This window comes from Anopheles maculipalpis, chromosome 3RL (genome assembly GCF_943734695.1).
Source record: "Anopheles maculipalpis chromosome 3RL, idAnoMacuDA_375_x, whole genome shotgun sequence".
Lineage (NCBI taxonomy): Eukaryota > Metazoa > Arthropoda > Insecta > Diptera > Culicidae > Anopheles > Anopheles maculipalpis.
Genome location: NC_064872.1, coordinates 70,902,138 through 70,924,850, shown reverse-complemented (window position 1 = coordinate 70,924,850; position 22,713 = coordinate 70,902,138).

Below are 22,713 nucleotides of genomic sequence, written 5' to 3'. Positions count from 1 at the left end.
TTGGTACTGTTGCAAATTGCAATTTATTGGGGAGAGAAATATTAATAAAACCTATTATTGAGGCGATGGACTAGGGATGGGGTATTAAATGCTTGGAGGGCGAGACAGGCCATTAAAAGCTCATTTGAAGTTAAAGCTATGGTTTGCTTTTTCAATTTCAAAACTGTTCAGGGAGGTGAAGGAAAGAAAAATCTCTTTTAGAAAAAAATGGGGTGATATTAGTTTAAATTTATTTTTTTATTGATGTTTATCGATAATTTTGAGATTAATATTCTGCTGAACAGTAAATTATTTTAAAAAGAAAATCAAATAGTAGTTATCATGAACTTTATCCATAATTCTTGAAATTTACCTGATTGTGGTGCTTAAAAATACTCTTTAAAATCTCAGAAAAAAAAATTCAAAAAGCATTAAAACAAAAATAATAAAAAATAACATTTTTTCTAAGCATTCCAACACGATCGAGTATCAAAGAACAAACGGTACGAATGAATAAAAATATGAAATCAAAAGCTAATAAATCATTATTTCTGCCAATAAACGTAACATTTAAGCATAAACGCATTAGTTAGTCGCCAGCAAAACCAGAAGTACAGCTGAAAAAAACTATAACAAATCGTTCCAACAACGCAACTACATGTGTTTCCAACCCCCGTCCACTACCCGTCCCGGCTATACAACCCCGAAAGGGTCCGTTAAGCTGCAGCATAAAATAATAAATGAATTAAGCGCAAAACATGCCCGTGCCATGTATGCCCACCATCCACCAACGGATGGATAAAGATAAACGGTCTGAGTTGTTTCAATGGACCCCTTCTTTTGTAAGCCTATCATCCCGCGCTAGCTACAGACGGAGAGACAGGTGTGAGCATATAGTAACAAAAAAATTGTATGTACTCATTGACCAACGATCGCTCACTAGCGTCATCGGCAAGCGCAACACTTGATGTTGCGATAGTGTTTACAACATTTTAATCAAATTATTATCATCCACTTATGCTACGCAAAATCAGTTTTTTGTTACTGCTCGCTAAGTAGTAAGCGTCTGCACCATTGTTTGCCTGGTAAAGTATGTTATTATTCAAACGGAAGCTTACATTTTTTTCTGTGCAAGACTGCAATACATTAGCGAAATTCCAGTAAAAAAAGGGCGACGGTGGAGTAAGCTGTTTTGCTGTTACAATTTTTTACAACCCGTTTTTTATTATTTTGCTAAAACATGCGGAAGGAAAATGTAAACACCCCAGGAATTCATGTTGCTGTCAGTAAAAGGATGTGTCCTTATTTTTTGTGTTCAGATTTAGTGGAGCTCCCGGTTTGTTTGTGAGGGAGTTATTTTAATGATCAGCTGCCGGCGGGTTTTTTGCACGGGGTCCACGCCGCTACAAAGTAATAGAATCTTATTAATTATAATAACAAGTAGAGCTAGAGTCTAATGGAGTTTGATGATGGACGTGGTGGATTAATGAAAGCGCGTCAGTAATAATAGCTAACGGTAAGCAAAGGCTTATGCTGTGCTTTTTTTTGTTTTATTTATTTTTTTTTGCTGCTGATGTTATGAGGGTTGATCTCGTTTAATGTTAACCGCCAACCGATAGCAGATCAGCGAGAAGGAGCAGGAGGGCGAGTACGAAGGGTGAGTGAGAGTGCAAAGGGATCAAATATTATGAGCGTTGATGAACTGATCGATTAGCGAGGGTGAGTGAGCACCATTATTAGGGATGTTTGGGAAACGATCAATATAATTTAAAATTATAATATTCCCTATATTATACAATTAGCGGTTGTGCACCAAAAAACAAAATCAACCTTGCAGCTTCAAAACTAGCTCGGGATCGAGTCCGGATAAAAATATCTTCATATGGAATGAAGATACTTCCTATGCTGATGGTGATGTTCCAGACAAGCGCCTCCCATTCGTGTATACAGCTCAGACGAGCGAGGAGTAAGAAATTATGGAATGTGGACATAGCAGCATCGGCTTCCAATTGGCCGGCGGTTCAGCTTTTAATGTGTTCCGGCAACCTGATCCATGGTGGGCTGCTGATTGTATCGAGCGCATCCAGCGATCAATGTTTGAACACCGCAGCCGATTGATCGGTGGTAGATGATTATGATTACTACCATCATCGGCTTATGCAGGTCAGCGATGACCCACATTTGATAGTTACACATCGATTCCAGCGCGCCACAGCAGCGGCGTAACAGGATTTCTCTACACTACAGAATATTGGCTCACATTGGCTACACCACACGCGCAAGGTAAATCGTCATCATGGACAGTCACAGTTGATTAGCTCCGTGCTCTGTAATCCCCAATCTAGGCGTTCTTACTAGATCAGCAACATGATTATTCAATTTTTCGTTTATTTTCACGGGATGATCCATTGCTTGATTTGCCGTATCGCGCCCGTTGACAGCGGATGAGGTAATAGGAGCTACAATTAATTAACGGCCAATCTCGATACGTTACGTTAAGACGAAATACGATCACATCATACGACCTCGTTTTGTGCCCAATTTCACGACCAACGGTGGCTACTATCTTCCGCCACCAAAAGCAAAACAAAAGCAGAAGGAGAACAGACAAACAGATAAAATCAGTCAGCCGGATATCGATCATCAGATTTGGATGGAGGTGATGGAGGAACCGCACACCAACAACTTGATGTAGACCCCGAAATGTCACGCTGCGTGAGAATCAGGTTCGTCTGCTGTGCGCCCGTTGATGTCTTTCTCGTCGAATTCGATTCCGATGACCAGTGCCGATGGGTGCTTTTGCTGAGAACAAAATCAAAGAGGCGAAAATCGATGTCATCGATGCAAGCGAAGGAAGTACTCAAGCCCGACCGGACCCGAAGGGAATGGACCGGGACAGCGAATCGGTGAAATAACGGAAGAGAGATACCGTTTCGACTAGAATCATTCGTCAAAATCCGAAAAACACTTGTCTCAGCTTTTTCCCACCTGCTTGGAGCATCTAAAGCCCTCTGAAAAAAGAAAACCCGGTATTTTGTTCTTTGACGTGAACGAATGTTTAACGTGTCCATTAGAACGCACCTGGAGGATTGAGCCCCACCAATAAGTACCAATCTACAGGTAGGAAAAAATCCTACAAAGTTAAAAATAGAAAACACCAGCCAAAGAAATGCTTTTCCCACAGCCGCACAACGATTGTGTCAATATCCGTCACTGATTATTCGGGTTCCGTTTGTTTCCGTGACGGTGGACGTTGTTCCCGTTGCTTTAGCTCGTTAACTTTGCTACCGGTACCGAAGTATGAGCGTACGTATGTGCTTCCCTCGAGCATGCATAAATTTCCCTAGCAAATGCTTCCCCGGTTACGCTTGCAAGAAGTGTTAGGAGTTCTTTTGGCATCAGTCGCATTTCGCAACGCGTCACACAACTTTCGCCGCAAAAGGTATCTTCCAAAACGGGGCAACAAAGATCAAACTCTCGCTTTAGGTTCGGATGCGCGTTGGTTGGCGCGCTAGCGAACGTTCCCTCTCTACCCTAATTAAAACACATTCGAATCGGAAGTCCAATCGATTCGATCCCGTTCAAGTCGGGAGTTTGCTCTCATCTGTGTTCGGAGGGCGCTCGTCAACCTTGTCACGGTAACACACTGCCAGCACAGGAAGTGTTGTACCGCAGGCAGAAAAACTGTTTTGAGTGGACGATCGCCGACGAGCGGTAGAATGATCTTAAACGTGTGGAAAATGTAGGTCAGTAAGCGTTTAACGGTGGCGATTAAGATTAAGGCGTGGATTAGTTTGATGGTGGAATGTTTGCCGGTTTGCATGTTTACGTCCAAAAAACGAGCTGGATAAGGAAATATTTAGTGGTAATTTAAGTGGGTTTGTTATCTTTTTCTAATGTGCGAAGCTCACATCCTATTTAGCTAAGATGCTTTCTTATCAAATTAATTAACGAAGGTACGCCGATTGGAATGCGAGAAATGTTTGGCTTTAAATTAAGAATTGCAGTCTGTAAATTGCTTGCCGTAGGTTGGGTAGAGCGCATTGCAAATTCCAATCAGCAAATGCTTGTTTTTCTTCTTCAACATAACTGCAGGAGCATCCGCACTGCTTCATGCTTAATTGGGTGCAGATCGACGAATTAGTGATGCACCTGGTGGTTGCAGGAAGCACACCAATAAACAGTTTCTCATTACCAGTACCTCGAGGGGCGAGGAATCAACCGCAGAGATACACAGGACCACTCCTACTGACAGCGAGATTAGATAATAATTAACCAGAAGCAAGCACTTGCCGCGCGATATGTTCTCGTTTTGTAGTCCGAACGCTGTGAGTCTGCTGCAGCCCGAGGTGGCCATTCCCGAACCGCTTTTTCGCATGTTTGCGTGCAATACGATTTGATGTGGCTTCAACTAACGGCTCTAGTCAGCTGTGTGTACGCTTCCCACAAGCGATCTTCTGCTGTGGGCTAATTATTACCGCACATACACACACACCCGCTGCAAGCTTCTGCCTACCTTCTGTCTTGAGTCTCCGCTTCTGGCCGCGTTTCAATTTCACATGATTTACATCAAATCTCACGATAGGCCGAGCATGACAACGTGAGCGCATCGGTGCATCGCTCCGGCCGGTCACTGCGAAAAAACAGGAACGCTCCCGAAATGGGTGCAAACTAAAAGCTCGGTTCCCTGGTTCCGGTGCATGCCGAAGCGGGTCGCGTACACAATCAGCAGCAGGAAAGCATTTATTAGCACAAAACCGAACCCGGGGGAAAATGCAGTGCAGAAAGAAATGATGCACTTTCCCTCCATGCTGGGTAGGAGATTCTTTTAATTAAGGAAAGTATGTGTCCGGTAGATGAGCTGTGGACAGAGGCAGTCGTTGGGTAGGGTGGTGATTGTAATCTTTTGCGCTAACAATGTCCCCTTATGCGAAAAAAAGAGAGTAGTTACGCTTTTATTCTAAACTATTATTGGATGGTTAAGTGGCTTGGAGAAGGCTTCTTGCCTTCTATATTCTACTCTCTTCAGGGAAGAATTATTCTTGGTTCTCGTCGGACGTCAACTAGATTTTGGATGATAAGTAGGTGAAGAAGTTAGCTGTCAAAGAGTGAGGGAATACATCGTCTTACTATTTATCGTGTCTGCTGTGCTCGATAATAAAGATATATACAAAAATGAATAAAGCTAAAAAACTCGTGATAATCATATACCTGGACTTCAGAACAAATAATAAATATTTCTTTCTAAGACAGTTTTAAAAGGTAGGTCCAAGATCACAACATTCTTATTTCCCTTCTTTGTAAATCTCAAGAGAACCCTAGCTTTAATACTAACTTTCTTGATTTTAATCCTGCTTTTAGATAGTGAATCCTGAAGGCTATAAGGAGGAACTGAATAATAGAAAACAATTTATTAAATTTAAATATCAAATTGTCCACAACACTTCAATTCACTCCAAACTTCAAAACTTCCACTTCAAAAAATAAAATAAAAGTATCAACGTCAAACGTCCATTACACATTTACTCTTAACTTTAACATTAAGATGTCTTTCTAGAACAGCTAAACTGTATCCAACTTACCATCCAACCGAAAATAAATCAAATTTAACGGCCAAACACGCGTAAAACCCGTTGTACTTTACCGGTTCCATACTGGGCAGCTACAGCATTTGGTAACTCCGAACTCCGAAGAACATCCATTAAGCAAATGCTTCGGACCATAGAAGGGCGTACCTTTTTCTTTCGGGAAAATGAACACACCAAACGGTTCGAATTGGAGGTTCTAACGGTGCTGACGCCAAGACGCCAAACACTGTCATTACTTGAGCGTCCACCAAGCAGACGAAGAAGAAACCGAACGAACCAACCGGCTAAGTGAAAAATCAAACGACAAACATTAAACGACGACGAATGCCACACAACTATGGGCAGGGCGAGTTCAAACAAACAGCAAACCGAACCGAAAGTTTACCTTACAAGCGCATAGAATCCCATCCCATTACCGAACGTTGCATACAAATAAAGCAATGTAAATAGAACTTGAAGGTTTGAAAAGTGCGCGTTCTTTGCTGCATTCGGATGCATCAAACGGGGCAAGAGAAATGCAATGCCCTTTGAATGGTTTTGGATGTAATGTGTGTCTCTTTTGGAGAGTGGTTTGGAGTGTGAGAAGTCATAATTACTCACTCGAGTGGATGATGATGATGAGGTGCGTTTGCATGACTCCAGCTCGCAGCAGATGATATCTGCTTTGTGGGTTCCTGGTGAACGAATGATTCCACAAATTGCATTGTATCCGGAAGTTTTTCGCCCGGAGAATCATATTGCGTGATTATGTATGTCTCATCCGATCAGATAGGAGCATCTTTTTGTGATTGCGCAGAAGTTGTGGCTATGGCAAAAAAAACACCCAACTCTTACTAAACCACCCTTTGAACTGCCGGCTTTGTTCTTGTGTGTTTTTTTTTTTTTTTTTTTTGCTAAAGCCTGGTGTCGTTCCCACTTGATGTTTAATCTTTCGTATCGTTTTCTAAGCATCCCTACGGGAGTTCTTCACTTCCTCGGTGAGTTGAGGCAGTGTAGTGTTCAGAAAGGAGCATCCCTTGTTACTTGTGTATGACCGAATCGGTCCAAAGCTAGTTAACTTCCTTCAGGTATACAAAGAGTAAAATACACTGTTAAAATAATTTCAATTTAAACATTTTAACTGGCATCACTTACGAATGTTCCCTCGTCATCGTCCAGGAAACAGTTCCAAAGAAACCAAGCAGCTGCCTCCGGAGTATACGAAACGTACATCGAAAATCAGATTAAACCCTTAAATCCAAATTGATTTTGTTTGTTTTACGCCACGATTTTCCGCACATCCACACCTTCCTGACAGAGTCCTTCACACACTTCCCACACACGAAAAGACGACGAGGTGTTTCAATCAACGGCTTACGGCGCAAAACATGCGACCGTCAACTGTCTGCCACTGTTTTTGCCAAATCGGTATTCTATCCGTTTGAATCGTTTCCATTTTTTTTGTAGTTACTTCGCTTTTCAGCCTCAAAAACCTTTATTGCCAAGCCCATCATACCGAATCGTTCAAAATCACAACAACCAAATGCCATGAAATCATCCGTACGTTAGCCCGCTCCCCACTCGGAGTCAAAACGTAGAAATAACGACCGTAGGTTTCCATTACTGCCGGTGCAATTAATCCGTCGCCCGAGTACGCACATTTAAATCATCCGTACGGCGGGTTTTTTGAGCGAATGTGACTCAAAAAGTGGGAAACAATCCTGTGCATTTGGTTGTGGGTAGCGGCGAACTTGTCGCGTAAGTCGCGTGCAGGACTTATGCCTCGTGATCTCGTTCACCAACTGGCGGCATTCTCTCTGCATTTTCAACGGGAAAAACGGTTGTACCGTAATGTCCCCGCACAAGAAATGAAATGCCGGAAATGTGTACGTGTGTGTGCGAAAAACCGGAAGCAAAATCATAAAATCTGTCAACGATAATGTGCATCGGTGGGACACCCTCCTGTCGCCGGATTGAATAAAGGGACACCGATTATCTCGAACATAGACACTGCCCCGGTGTCACCCTCGTTTATGTATTCCTTTGAGAACAATCGTAATGACACCGTGGCATGATGGTTCCTGGATGGAAATTTGATTGAAAATATCGTGAAATAAGATTCAAGTTTTACCATTTTATCAAGTTAGGACATTTTAGGCACAAAGAGGTGACAGAATTTAAACCGTCAGACGTCAACATGCTTGCCGAAAATGTAAATGTTTGGGTTTAGACATGATTATCAATTCTTGAACTTTCTGATACTCTTTTGGTGATATTCCACAATGCAAAGAATTCAATAATTCGTGTATTCTAATGGAAGATTTTTATTGTTTCTAATCCATAGCACATCAAAATTGTATGCAATAAAGATCAAAGTTCTGGACGTGGCTGGCTGTACAATAGAATATCAATTGTATAAAATAGAACAATCCCTCTCTAGCTTAAACTAGACCACTATCCACATGGGGGAATGACCGTAACATGAGAGGAAAGCTGGCACTGAAAGATGCACTGTGTCATGCTATTTATTTTTCCCTTTTTCGGGACATTACGATAGCGATGCTCTTGTGTTTATGGTGCGTTGTAAAGCGTGCTCGAGTAGGGTGAGAAAAAGCGAACCAAAAATCATCCCCATATCGTAGAACATCAACCGCAGACCATCGTCATCAGTAGCATAATCATCCGTCCCTAACAAATTGTTTCTACGGCTCGAAGAGCATTTTGTTTGACAGAAAACGGCAAAAAAAAAAAAACAAACACCATTCACCGACCGACGAATGGCTGGACACATATCGGATTGCCAGCAGTTGGAAAAGGGCGGTTAGTGTGTTGGACGAGGATGAATACGCGATTTAAGAAATACAGTGAAATGGATGTATTTGCCGATGTGCTATTGCTCTTAAAGTTTTTTCTACTCCCCCATTCAAGTCACTGGCAAATGCAATTTGACATTGAGACGAAACGGAACTGATATTTGGGGTAAGTCGTTGTTCGTCTCCCTTTCGTCTTTAACTAGTCCGAACCGCTGTGGCTCCCTTCCGAACAGAACCACGAACGGTTGTTGTAAAGAAAATGTGTGACCATAATTAAATCATCAAGCAAGCCACTTACAACGAGCAAGATGCCGAACGACATTACGACTTCTGCTGACGATGTTCATGATGATAATGATGTTGATGGCTGGTGGATGTTGGCCACCCTACCCGACAAAGATCAAGATTTCACGGAACCACACACACACAAAACCTTAGTGCATGGCAATTGGCATGGGTCTGGAAGTAATCGATTGTCAACGGCAGCCATTGCGAATGTGCGTTGTTTCACCCGGCAAGTGTTGTCCGCCGTCGTTTTGTTTGGTTTCGTTGCGAATGACTTTATTAATGGGATGGGTGTAGCGTTTCATTGCATTGGTAGGGAGCTTTGATGGGATGCTTCTGTGCGGTGCATCAAAATCATAATAATTATGCATTCACAAGTGCATTTTAACGGTGTTTTTTTTTTTTAAACAAGACGAGGTGGCAATGGTTAGGGGTAAGGGCGCGTGGTTGTGCGGTTGTTATTTAATTAAGTGTGAAAGAAGGTACGAAAGTCATCTAACGTCTTGTGCTGGAGGATGATCATAAAAGAAACATAATTAATACACAAACACAGATATGATTATTTCAAACAAATTGAGATTTCCAAGCATCTCAAGGCTGACTGCTGTTAATCTGATAAATGACAAACTCATAAGGATATAAAATTAACCAAATATGCACTAATTATGCATCACTATCGTAATTATAATTTAAGACGATATGGAATGAGCTCCGGTCGAAAATAAGTTTTAACTGAAATTAACTCTTTTTTAGATTGTTCCTCCCATAATGAGGACTCTCTCTCTCTCTATCCTTGTGGACTATTATCTACAAAGAGAGCAAGCCTTCAGCAGAAACAACTGATCGCATGATCGAATGCTATTCATAGCATCAACCTTCAATAAAACAAACAACCACACTCACACAACCACCTGTTTTCCCATCCGGCCCAACGGCAAGTAAACTGTGGCTGCGATTAACAAACGCCCAAGGGTTCGTCGCCTTCGCTGCACTGCATCGCACCACACCGATTCAATCGATCGCAAGTTCATCGCTCTCTGCTGTGTGTGTGTGTGTTTGCGTATCCAAAGGGTTCACTGTACGCAGCTGCACTAACGCTACTAAAACCTAACCTCCCCTACAGGTCCTACGCAAATTCGTACTATCAATTACCGAATGCAAATCTGACCCTGGGAGGTTCATGGAGCAAAGAAAAGTCTGGCAGTACTTCCCATGAAGCTGATGCTCGCCCACAAGTCGGTGGTCGGATAATTTCCTTTCCCGATCGATGCTTCCTAATCACGCCGCAGACCGGTACGCTCAAGATGGAAAATGAATTTCGTAAAATTGTTCCCCATCCCCCGGTGTAATCACGCGTGGTAAGGTGGGTCGCAAGGGGGGGGGGGGGGGCTGAACCTTTTTCGCCATTCGTGGGTTACAGTCAGAATGGAGAAAAAAGCATAGAACCTTTTCTCCGATCGATCACCGGTTCTAGCCAGTTCTTGCAGAAGCTACAACCATCAATGATGTGCTGCTTGTGCTTCAACGTTTCGTTTTCGTTTCATTTTCGATTTAATTTTCGCCGTCCACTGCCTCGGCACCTCGGATGTAAGAAAATCAACAAGATTTGCGTGCCAGCGTATAGTAACGATTCGATTATCTACACGTCAGGAAAACGAGCTTCACGCGATCAAGAAATGTTTGTCGAGTCTTCTCGCTAGCGAAAACAAAAAAAAACATCACCAATTTCAATTTCTAGCTTCTCATTCACTTAAGCCACGGTTTTCTTCGACGCATTGCAAAGGATGTGTTGTATTTTTTCCGCTTGCCGTGTACAGTCAACGCCATACGGCAAGAGTGTGGTAAATCACTCCGTGTGCTGAGCCATAAATATCTATCCCATCGCATAGACTTTCCATTTCACGAGCCTCAGTATCGCACTGATTCGATCGCAATCTCGTGCCTGATCGTTCGCTAACGGATTCTAACGAGAACGTTCGACCGACCGGAAGCCGGCTAACCTGGCCGATTCGTAAGCGTGCGCCATCAGACGCACCACAGACTGTCTGCTTTCGAAATCGTTCGAAAATATCTGCCGGGAATGGAACATGGAACGGACGAAAGACATCTTGGGTGGTTGCGTTTAGAATGGCGAAAGCGAAGAAGATGAATGACCTCGAGCGGTTGGTAGCACCTGTTTTCGAGATTTTCATTCAGGTCTGTTCAAACACGCTAGCCTGTCGAAGTAGCAGCGAGAGTGACCGTTTTAATTGATTTATATGAATTTATTGGTCCTATTTTAAGTAACATCGATACTAAGGTTCGATCGAATTCGCGTTCGATTGGATAACATTTACGATCGTTTCCCTAAAACGATCTAATCACGCACCACACCAAGTTTGCTGAATGTGACGGGCTTCAAATGTGCAAATGGTGCAATAAAATGCAAAATACGCTTCGTGTTACTCCGTTTTTATTCACCTTAATCGTCCGGATATCATAAACATGGCAGCAGGCTCGCAAACGAAAGTGATAAACTGTTCCCGGCAGGAGACCAGACAGACGTTTGGTTACGTTTTGATGCTTTTCTTTCTTGGCTTCCAAGTGTCATTGATCGTGGCTGAGTTTCTGTCACGATTTCAGGGTTTGAGCTGTAGTTGAATCACACCGTAAGTGGCAAGGTCAAGAGGGTTGGCCTTCACTTTTATTCTGATTGGATGGAAAAAGCTTCCAGAGAGACAATCGCAGAAAAAAAGATGTTCTTGGGCGAGCCGGAGCAGGTCTTGATGAGGTGCTGATGTGAGGTGATGATGTGTCTTGAAGTTTTCGAATGAATAGCTGGACTTTTTAGAATAAGTCTTTTTACCTTTCTTAGTATACTGTTGAACCTTTCATGAAGTCTTCTTCATACTGCATTACAAAATTAACTCGCTAATGTTTTGTCCATCGTTTCCAACTGCTTGAACTGGAACGAACAACTGCTCCCTTCACAAAGGAAGGCGAAATTTGTTTATAATGATACACCATTAAGGGTCGATATTAACCTAAATTACTAGCTTGACATACTCCGAGCCCCAAGACAAAGCTAGCGCCTTGAAGACAGTGCCTCACATTAGTGCGCTACCCCAGGCCGACAAGTAAATCGAATTACACTTCCCCTTTTCAATCCCTAATGTCTTATTCAGCACACTGCACCATCAAGTGTGAATTCCTTTTTCCTTCTCGTGCCCTCCAACCACTAGAGACCGTTCGTTGCGATCCACAACCTCCTCGGGTGCGCAAGCATTTATTAAGCTGATAATAGCAAACGAAAATGTTTAATTTTAACATGAGTTTTTGATTTTTCAATCACCCAAACCCGGGAAGAAAAAGGGTGATCAGCCCGTCCATCCAGGCGGCATGCTTTATGCTTTGGATTCGATCCGCGTCTAGACACATACACGCCTTACCGCCAGGCCTCGCCAACAAGAAGCTCGGGGTTAAAACGGTTTTCCTTTCGTACGATATTTAACGGACAACAAAAATGGGAGTTGAGAGCTGGTGAAATAATTTGCTTTCCTGCTTTCCGGGAGCGATTTCTATTCGATCGCTTCCATCAAAGCTAGAGCAAACGACCGACGCCCTTGTGACGATGGGTTTTAAGGAAAAGAAAGGTGTGCAATGCTTACACGCCTCTGGAATATCTATGCGTCCCAATCAATTTCTGTCGGTTTTTTTTTTCTGTGTGTGTGTGTGTAATACAACAAAACACCATTGAACGATGACGATCGGTTATTTCATCACAAACCATCTAACGGCAGTTTTTCTATATAATTTTACCTTTTTTGTATTTTCTAACTACAAATTTTCACTTTATCCCTGAAGAACGCGCGATGGTTTCATTCTTGGAAGCTCTCGGCAAACGCAGAAACTATTTGAGCATGAAATGCGTTCGCTGCTCACCGGAATCAGCTACTAAAGACGAAAGAGTGCAACGCGCTAGCGACAAGCGACGAACCCATCTCGCCTGTCAACTGCAAATCTCATGAATCATCCGTTCGTTTGGGTGGCACGAAACGGCTACAGTCGAGATGATGTGTATGAGACAAAACCCTGCTTTACGGTTACGTTTAATTGGATTTCTACTGTGGGTGCGCTTGGCTTCGCTTGCAGCTAGGAAGTGGGCGCGATGCTATATTTAGCCGAAACGCTTTTCCTGCTTTTACGCTGCCCAAAACATTCCACCCTGTGGAACGGCTTCTTCATTAAGAACGTGATTCGCTCTAGGGTTGCAGTAAGAGAATAAATAAGAGTAGTGAAAAGTTCTGGAGGTAATAGTAAACGAAGGAAAATAAAAATATTTCCGGAAGTCTCTAGCGCTACAGCTTTTATGCATGGGAAGATCAAGATCAACACGATCAACAACGAACGCAATGTTTAACAATTCTATTTTCAAAATAGCACTTCTCTTCAACTGCTACAAAATTTGGGTCACTCAATTTCCGCTTCCAATAGAAGCATTTTCCTGCTTTTCCACCACGGCCGAGTGAAATAGATAAAACTAATAACGCCATTGAACCGTTGTCAACCGCACCAAGCGTGGAATTTTGCACCTAACGGGTTTGATACGGAGCAAAACCAAAAAGAAAAGGGTCCAATAATCCCCTGAAATGACACAAGAAATCCCCAGATAAGCTATCCCATCGGGGAAGTGACATTGGCTGGTTGCACCATTAAGTGACATAACTCGGTTAAGGCGTATGATGATCAAATGGCAAACGCAAAAAAAGCCCCTCCAAGATGGAAACCAACACCAAGATCGCTTGCAATTGCTTTTCTTAATTGACGGGTTTTCATTCGGACCACCAACCGGAGCATGCTGCTGCTACTACAACTGGGCGGCCACGGTACGGCGAAATGAGATCATCTTCTCTGATTGTTTGGTTTGTTTGTGTTTGTACTTGTATGGCCATTTTTGGCATTGTTTACCTTTTGCCGATGGTGCTCGATTTCGTGCCTCGTGTAAGGTTGTCAATTTGTTTGTTCGCTGCTCTCTTCAATGGGAAGTATTTAGGCCACCTGTTCGTGCCCGGCACAATGCCCGATATGCAAATAGCTGCTGTACCCGGCTCATCTTACAGGCTCCCCGGAAGCTCGGGCTTCTTTTCTCTCCCTTTATTCAATGATCGAGTGTAAAGAAAGCAATCGAAATTAATAATAGCACCACGGTGCAGGCTGCTACTTCATTAAAAATGATTTATTTGCATAGGGAAGTTTTGGGTTTCCACTTTCCGGGTGAGACTGACGCGTTCATTTTGTAAGTAGATAGTGGAAGTCTGGCGCGATATTGTTTGCCTTTTTGTCACAGCTGTGTCGAGTGGAGAAAAAAGTGCACGTGCTGGCTTTTGATGTCTTTCTCGGATGTAAATGGATGTGACCGACATTTGGGAAGCGCATGGATGGATGGGAATATTTGTGTAGTATATTGTTTTAACCAGATAAACCTCTTGTGAAAAGTGGGCACAAAACCGGATCCAAAAAGATCAGAAACTTAATCCCCAAATGATGACGATGATGCTCAGTGTTTGCTTGCGTAGTAGTAACGTCACTTCCGCCCAAAAAAACGTCCAAGCAAAGCTCACCATGAGGGCCGTCCTAATTGGGTCAACCGCTGGCTTTGGATGTCCCGTCCCGTCGGTCGGATGGGCGATAATTCTTCTATCCAGCTAATCGATCGTGTTCCAGGTAAGCCTTTCACTTTTGTGCGAGTGTGTGGAGTGTTTATTTTCACAATATTCATAATTTGGGACAATGTCAATCGGTCGGTTGCTGCTCATCATCGAAGCGCCGGGATGATGTTCCGGTTGGCGGGGCTAATATCCGGAGCTAATCCCACTTGATGATCGTTTCCAATACCGTTGATGCTATTTCGTGCCGTCCCTTAATCTTTACAGATCAATGAAGACATCATTACAATTAAGAACGCTTTGCAAGAAAAGATTCCCACCACGCTTATGATGGGTTTTTTGTTTCTGCTCGTTAGGACACATGGTCGCGAGGGACTCGCTTCACAACAAACGATCGTGTTGAATAAAAGAAAAAAAACCATAATGTTCTGCACAACCCGATCATCGTCAGCAGTAGTAGCTCATTAAAATCGCATAGAAAAAAAAGCAAAACCAAAATGCCAACTCGCACCGATCAACCATCATACGGCGTGGCTTTTCGATTGCAAAATGATTTATGTTTCAATTATCCGAGAATAAAATTATCCCCCTTGGTCGAGGCGGCAGTCGGCAAAAACATAAAGAGCGTGCCATTTTCCTGGTCATATTCTTATTGCTCCCGTATCCGAATCGTCTTCTTTTGCGGTCACCTTGATTGATCATCAAGCGCGAGCAAAACAAAAGCCACCAGCCAGGTGAAAAAACGCATCGTTGCTCGTCTACAACCTAGAACACAAACAGAACAGGCCTCTAGGCCCTTTTGAAAGCCTCTCAAGGGAGCGATCACCGATTGTTTGCTACTACAGGAACGGCAGGATCAGAATTTCAGCTGCAGAATGTGGCTTGTTTGTGAGGCACAGGCGCAGGAAAATGGGAACAAAAGGATAAGTGAAAAATAAATACCACTTGTTGCGTGCGGAGTCATGCAAACGTGTTGTACAGCACACGCAAACCTTAGAAAATCAATTCCCAAGAGCACGCAAGAAAAACGTCCATCTGGGGAGGCCATCCATAGCAGAAATGACTCCTAGCATCGGAGGTGGTTTATAGCATAGCACCGAGACTAGAGAACACGAAGCACAACAAAGCGTATAGACCGCCCGGTCCCAGTATAATCCTTCGCTGTGTAAGGATCGCTCCACGGTGTACAAATTGTTTGATCAGGCGTGGAGATAAACAATCAACTGGAAACGCATTTTGTCCGGTCTGGATCGTTTCTCGTCGTGGTGGATCGTTCCAGTGATTTTGGAGGTTCGGTGCTGTGCTAGAACAGGGAGCAAGAACATTGATCCGGAGGCGGTGACTGACGGCAAATTGAAACACAGAATCGCAATCGAAACCTCGCGGAACTGCCGTCATCGAAGCGGTACTTGAGCTTGTTGAAGCGTAACTCTAGCGAAGGTAAAATAAAACAGGAAACGAACCTTCAAAGATTTATTTGCAAAAAGAATAAAAGAAAAAGAAAATCACCTCACAGTGTATCAGGATGAATATATCGTAGAAATATGTTTCGCATTCACTTTCCAGCCGGTGCTAAAATATCACCAGCGGTGCCTTATTCGGAACGATTTGGATGCAAATTTTTGTGATTCTCATGAAAGAAGGTTGAAGCAAGAAAAAAAAGTCTTTTTTTGCATTTCTGTTGTGAAGACTTGGATTATCGTTTTAATAAAAATGGGGGAATAAATCATCCATTTTTGTGAAAGCGCTCTTTAGTGTGTCTGCATGGAGAAAGTGGTATCATTTCAATCGTATAAAGTGTATCGATAGCTACTAGCGTATAAATTAACCTTTAACGATTCCATTCAATCCTAACTCCACAAGCATGCACAACAAGCCGCGATGCAACGGTTTTCAGTTCTTATGGATTGATTCTGTTTTTTTTTTCTTTCTTTCTAATAGTTAAATTTAATCACCTCCCCACATTCAACTGGCTTTTTGGAAGTGCGTGTGGAAGGTGGAAAATAAAGTAAACAATTTAATTTTAATACGGTACTCAACGCCACGAAATGAGGCCCTCTTATTATTACGCACGCTTTCGCCGCCGTCTAGTAGGAGTGGCCCGATTATCGTGTGGCTACCACGATTATCATAATCCCAGCCGGGTTGATATGCGCAGCACAACTCCAGCACATACGTACACACGTCGACACCATGAAAAGCTCAATATGGATCAGCTACATCAATCCGGAGGTGTTAAATTAGTAAACGAGCAACGGGCTAATCATGCTCACACACTCACACATCGGTTGATCTGGTTCGTTCTCTGTTTTAAGCTTTGAACATTTATTTTTAACCATCGAACGAATAATACTTTCCTTTCTAAAGCGCTTCGGAAATGTTTCAGTGTTTCAGTGATTAAACTTTGTTTAATTTCAGTTTGACCTGGCATGATGAGAAAGTAAAGCCTGAACTGAAACCCTCGTTTCGCACTGCCGTTTAACGAACACTTGTTGTAGGATGCAAACAAAGGTTATACGAAAAAACATTATCAACCCTTCCACCATGAAAATGGAGACCCCGAAAGGCATGAGAGCAAACAATAAAAATGGTAAGGTACATAAACCTCGAAAACTAAACTTATTTGTGCTACCTTATTGTATCGTAGCCCTTTTCTCTCTTCGCTGACGCAATACAAGCGCTGGCACTGCTGCTTAAAATATGCGCAATTCTCCATTCCTTCGGCTCACAGAAACACTTACGGTATCGGCCGACTGTTCATGCATAGATAAACGTGGTGGCCAGGAATGGCAATTGTGCGAATGGGCTGGGGGAAAAGGTGAAATTGTTTAGAATCACGTCCATATTTCTTTACGATCCTTTTTGTCCCAAAAAGATAACTAAGCCCCGCATAGAGAAAAGGGAATGCAATAAAGGTTTGTTTTATTACGAAATTGTGCAGTAAAGCTTACTCATAGAATGCAAAGCTTTAGCTATGATCGTTGAATTCGGAAGCGGGTTCGTCGCTGGCTGACGCATAAAGTCTTTCCTTCAAAATATTTTTTAAAGGTGTTTTTAGAATTTAAAATTGATCATTTAGTCAAACGTATTTTCGTATTTGGCATAATTTAAATTAGATAGTGATTTTACTATAACCAGGATTTTTTTATTTCACTCCATCGTTCACTCACCTCGAAGACATTACTTGCGTTCGATTTCGACACAAACAAAACCAACATTCCGTCTGTTCCGCCGGTATGAGCCTATGTTTACATGTACTGAAAAGCATTATTTTCGTGCCTTTGATTTTCCATCCATTCCACACCATTCCAACTTCCTTTTACGTACGTTGAATTGTTCTGCCTGCAATCCGTCTCTTACATCTTCCATTGCTTCTTGCTACCAGCAGCGGCAGCAGCAGCAGCAGCAGCAGCAGCAGCATCATTTCCCGTCCCGGCAGTAGCCGGTGGCAAAGTGGAATCTATTACTGGCGATCGTCCATAAATCTCAAGCCCCAAACAACAACACCACATCCAAACCGAAGCCATCGTCGTCCAGAAGATTCAAAAGCTCGACAGCGAGAAGAAAAACAAACACCACTGGAAAGGAGACGCGTATCGGCCACAGGAAAAGCCTTTTTTTACCTCCACTATGAGTTGTTCTACTTGGCACGAGCCTTGGTCGGTACAGACGCTCCATGGCAGACACTCTGCGCCAGAAGAAAAGGTTTTATTTGGGTTTGTCTTGGCGAGGGAAGTTTTATTTCATTTTTCACTCTGTTGGTGTGCGTTTTCTTATCGATCTTGCTGCATTCTTTCGATTGAAAATTCTTTATGCAAGCGATGTTGAAATGCTTAACATTACCACCGCTACCACCACCAGGTAGTGCAAGTGGCAAAACAATGGAGGGTTTGTTTCCAATCATATCGCGATATCATTTAGCTTGAGTTATTACATTACCGATACGGTAAAGCGATTTTCCACATGATCGTTTTGATTGTATTTCATGTAAGTGTGTGTTGGTCTTCGTGCAAAAAAACGCATCAACCCGTAACATAACATTAACCACCCATGAAGGTTACATTCGAGAGGCAAATTAAATAAATTCGGAATAGGTGGATAAATCACAGAAACATAACATTTATGATGCGTTAAATTCAAATTACCATACCTTTTTTTTGCGACTTGTGAAACGGTTTATCATATCGTTACGACTTTATCTTGATTAATCCAAACATACGTGCATTTAAAATCAAAACAGCTCGAGCATTAAGCGCCAGCAGGTTCCATCACAGGTGCTAGAAAACAGCATTAATTAATTAGCTTCTGTGTGTAATGAAGGTGCCACTGGTACCTGCTGCAACTGGGACATTCAATCAAAGGTTTTTTTTCGGTAGTGCAAAAAAAAGGCCACCGAAATAAAAAATTCGCAAACGGATGACGGCGCGTCAGTACGCGATACGAAGCGAAGAAAGTTAACGTAACTTTACCGAAATTGTGCGATGATGACACCGAATCTCTTCAGACGAGGAAGATGTCTGTGGGTGCTGATCTTGAAAGCTGTGTGAGCTGCTTTTTAAAACTCCCACACAAACTGGCCGAAGCCAAAGCACCCAACCCCCCATTCCAGCTTGGCTGTTTTTATTTGTCTAAGAAGTGTCCCGTTGCTTTTACAGACACAGACGTCCTGGTTTTTGGCGAAGTTTTTTCTTTTTGGTTTTTGTTTTGGATAAGCCAAACCTATTCTTCCTCGAATGGTGCTCAAGCACCATCATAATTTTCTCGCTTGGCACACTTCCACAAATTTGTGCATTTATTTTGTTCTTGTTGCTTGTCCGGCATTACACGCGTAGAGAGCCCTTTTCGGATGAGTGATTCGGTGGCTTATCGTACTGTTTGTGCCTTTGGACTAGGATGCAATAAGAAACGCACCAAAAACCAAACCACTGTTTTGTTTTGCAATCAACGCTTAAAAATAAGAAATGTTTGGAAGATTTTCTCTAAAAAGACTTACCATTAAAGCTAGCAATGATATTTTTATGTCCATCGTTTCAAGCTGAGTTGTTGTGCTGTAGAAATTTGTTTTTCCTTTTTTAAAGTATTTTTCTAAGAACACTAACACTGATAACTCACTGCTGATTATTTATTCACACGCGATTTTGTACACTGATAAAGCAACAGAGAAGATCAGATGGAGGTAAGTACAGAGTGAAAATTACTTTTGTTCCTCAAATTTCATACCAAACGATAAAAATTGCATTTTTGTGAGTGTGCAACGAACATTTGTACAAAACGCGAAAAAATGTTTCCTACTGTTTTGTGGTAATCGCAGTATATAAATAGAGAGAGAAAGAGGGAAAAAAACCAACATTACCCCAAACAGAAGGCGGATAATTTTTGGGCAGTTAGGGGGCCACACCAAGCGGGATGCCACCGTTCAGGTGCGTTTGCTGTGCAAATGATTGATGAGCCATTAATTTAGATTTCGCGCCAAACCGATCTTCAGCGATAGTGTGCTCGCTGCCCATAATCTCACCATCATAAATGGGGTGTTTGCTTGCCACAATTCACGCCAATGATCTAGATTATTTATATTATTACCATTGTTGTTATTATTAGTTTCCAAAGCAATTGCGCTTAGCTCGCGGATGGAACGGAAATTTGACGTTCCAAAAGGTTTCGCTCCGCAGGTATCAACGGTTACGCCGGTACCTAACGGAAAACGATAAAATCCGTCCGGATGGGTAAGGGAAAAAAGTAGCTACGGTTAGGAACAAGCTTTTGGACCAAAACGGGAAAAATGAACATCGATTGCAATCCATACACTGCCCGTAAACGCGCGTTACTCGCATTAGAAAACTTATCCAAACAAAAAAAATCCTTTTTGAATGAAAATTGAAGAAGCTCATCTTAAAAAAAATGCGTCATTCTTTATTGGGGATGGAGAAAAATTGGAAAAATAAAATATGATCCACTTCATGAAAATTTGCTTCTCCTTCTTGAGTCACTTTTGGTCCACCACGGGCACGCGTTACACTTCACCACACGCTCTCACACACAGTTACACGTGAATAGTTTTCCAGCGAAATTCTCACATACACACACACACACAAATACACATCCCAAAAGCCAAACTCACGATTCTTCTGCTGCAATCCGAGTTGGGAAAAACGTGTCTGCAAAATAATACACACAACTCCGAAACGGAACGGAACACGCGCCACGAAGGAAACACACAAACCACCGGCTAGCAAACGTTTACCACTAGCGACTATCCAGCACGGTCGTCAAAGCTTAACTGAACGGACCGAGAGCTTCGGTGTATGAACTCTACTTCTAGCTCACCAGCCGGCCTGTGCCACTGAACCGATCGGAAAACAGTTGAAACAGGGGGTGGTTGGTGAAAGGGCGCGCATACGCACACCGGAGACCGCTTGTGTGCGTGTGAGAGAAAGAGAAGCGCTTAAAATGGGATTGAGAAAAACGTGCGATTCACTAGCCTGCTGCCCGTGCTGGGGGAGTTTTTCTTTTCTCACTTAGTAGCTAGCTCCCTCACTAGGAAAATTAGTGTTTTTTCGATAAATAAAACAATTTTGATTTTTGATACAATATTTATGCTTCTTTTAAATAAGTGCTTTAATTTTCTATATTTTTTAAAATAAAAATTTAAATTGTCAAATTTATTCAATTATTTCAACCTATTTTTTCTAAAATTATATTTATGACACCATTCAATATTTAGGAACTTTGTTATATTTTAAATTTAATAAAAAATAAATAAAAACTCCCGTACTACAAACACTGACAACCAGTGTGAATATTTTCACCGCATTTCCAACGAGCATGGCTAAGAAGAAACAAGGTCCGCTTAATGCATCGATACTGGAGAGTCTCTCCCAAGTCTCTCGGATGGGGATGATGCCACGATCCCCGAAGGCCACCGACACGAGATGCGGGAAGCTTTCGAGCTTTTTTCTTCGCTCACAAACTGCACCGAACGATCGTACCGAAACTGCTGGATGCAAACTGTGTTGGAAAAACGAACCGAAAGGAAAACGGACGGGCATCGAGCTCACTGATCATTAATCGACGAGATATGTGGGTGATGGAAAGAAACATGGACAAGATGCATCAAGATGAATGCGAGAAAATGCTTCGGGGAAATAGAAGGAAGAACCAAACCGGGACCTGATGTGAGAGTATCCAACTTGCACTCCAACCAAGCCGCATTGAATTGAAAGTGAATCCAAGTGGTTGCAATCCAAGGAAGAAAAATCCCGCTACAAAATGAAAGCCCGGCCAGGAGTTTTGCTCCGAGAGAACCGTTTTGCAAATGGAAAGGAAAATTAACGTGCAACACAATTAAGAATAGATTTCGCTGCTTGTTTTCCATCGCTCAGGATACTGAACGATCGACGAACGGTAGATAGATCACGCGATATGGCACAGCATTTCTGGATCGGTCAGCTAGTGATGTGGGTATGTGTCCCAGATACAGGCGATGACTGTTGGAACCTGTCCTGTGTCTCAATTAGATGAGTTTTGTGTTTTTGTCCCTGTTTTATTCTGGGGCAACAGTTTTCCAGAATCTGTACATTGTCCATTCGTCATCGCATTATGGCCGGAACATGGCGCAATCAAGCACATGTAATAAACTGTTGCCGTGATCGTGATCTGACCCTTTAAGCTCGGTGAAGATTGTTCTAATTTTTTCGGCGTAACTTTACGACCTCGGGAGACGTATACCTTCACGTGTAGAGAGTCGTAAATGTGGATGAAGGTTGTAAAAATTAATTCCATTTGACACTCCATAAATGTTGCCTTCGTTGTTTCTTCTTTGGCTCCAACACATTTCAACGGATATATCCAGATCGCTGGATTCTGAATCGCTAAGCAGCGAAAGGAGAAATGACGATACATGCAACAATTGCATCCGAGAAGCGATTTAACCACCACGTAAAATTATAAATCATAGCTTTATGTGTTCGATTAGCATCGAGGCAAATGGCGTTTTATGCGATGCATTAACCGCTCTGCACGCTGCTCCATTATTTATAATCCCTTTCGAAATCGTTCAGATTTGTCAACGCCACAATTCCTACCTCGTGTTTGTTTATGGCCATTTTGTATGAAGCACATGGAAAGCCTTCCCTGGCACGTCTTCCTGCAGCACGTAGCAGGGAAAACCGGCTTGGAAAATAGAACATTGGTGCGAAAGTAAACATCGTCCCGTTCCGTTAATTCCTGTGTTAAGTCTGCAGTGCAGCGTGGAAAGTGTCTTTCACTTTTTCACCCTTACCAAGACGGAAACGTACTAACAGGCACACATACACACACATGGCACGCAAGAACCGGAAATGGCAGCAATCGGTCGCACGATCCAACCGAATGCCTGTTGCCATTGATCAGCGGTGCAGCTGCAGTCGAGTTTTACTACCATCGCAC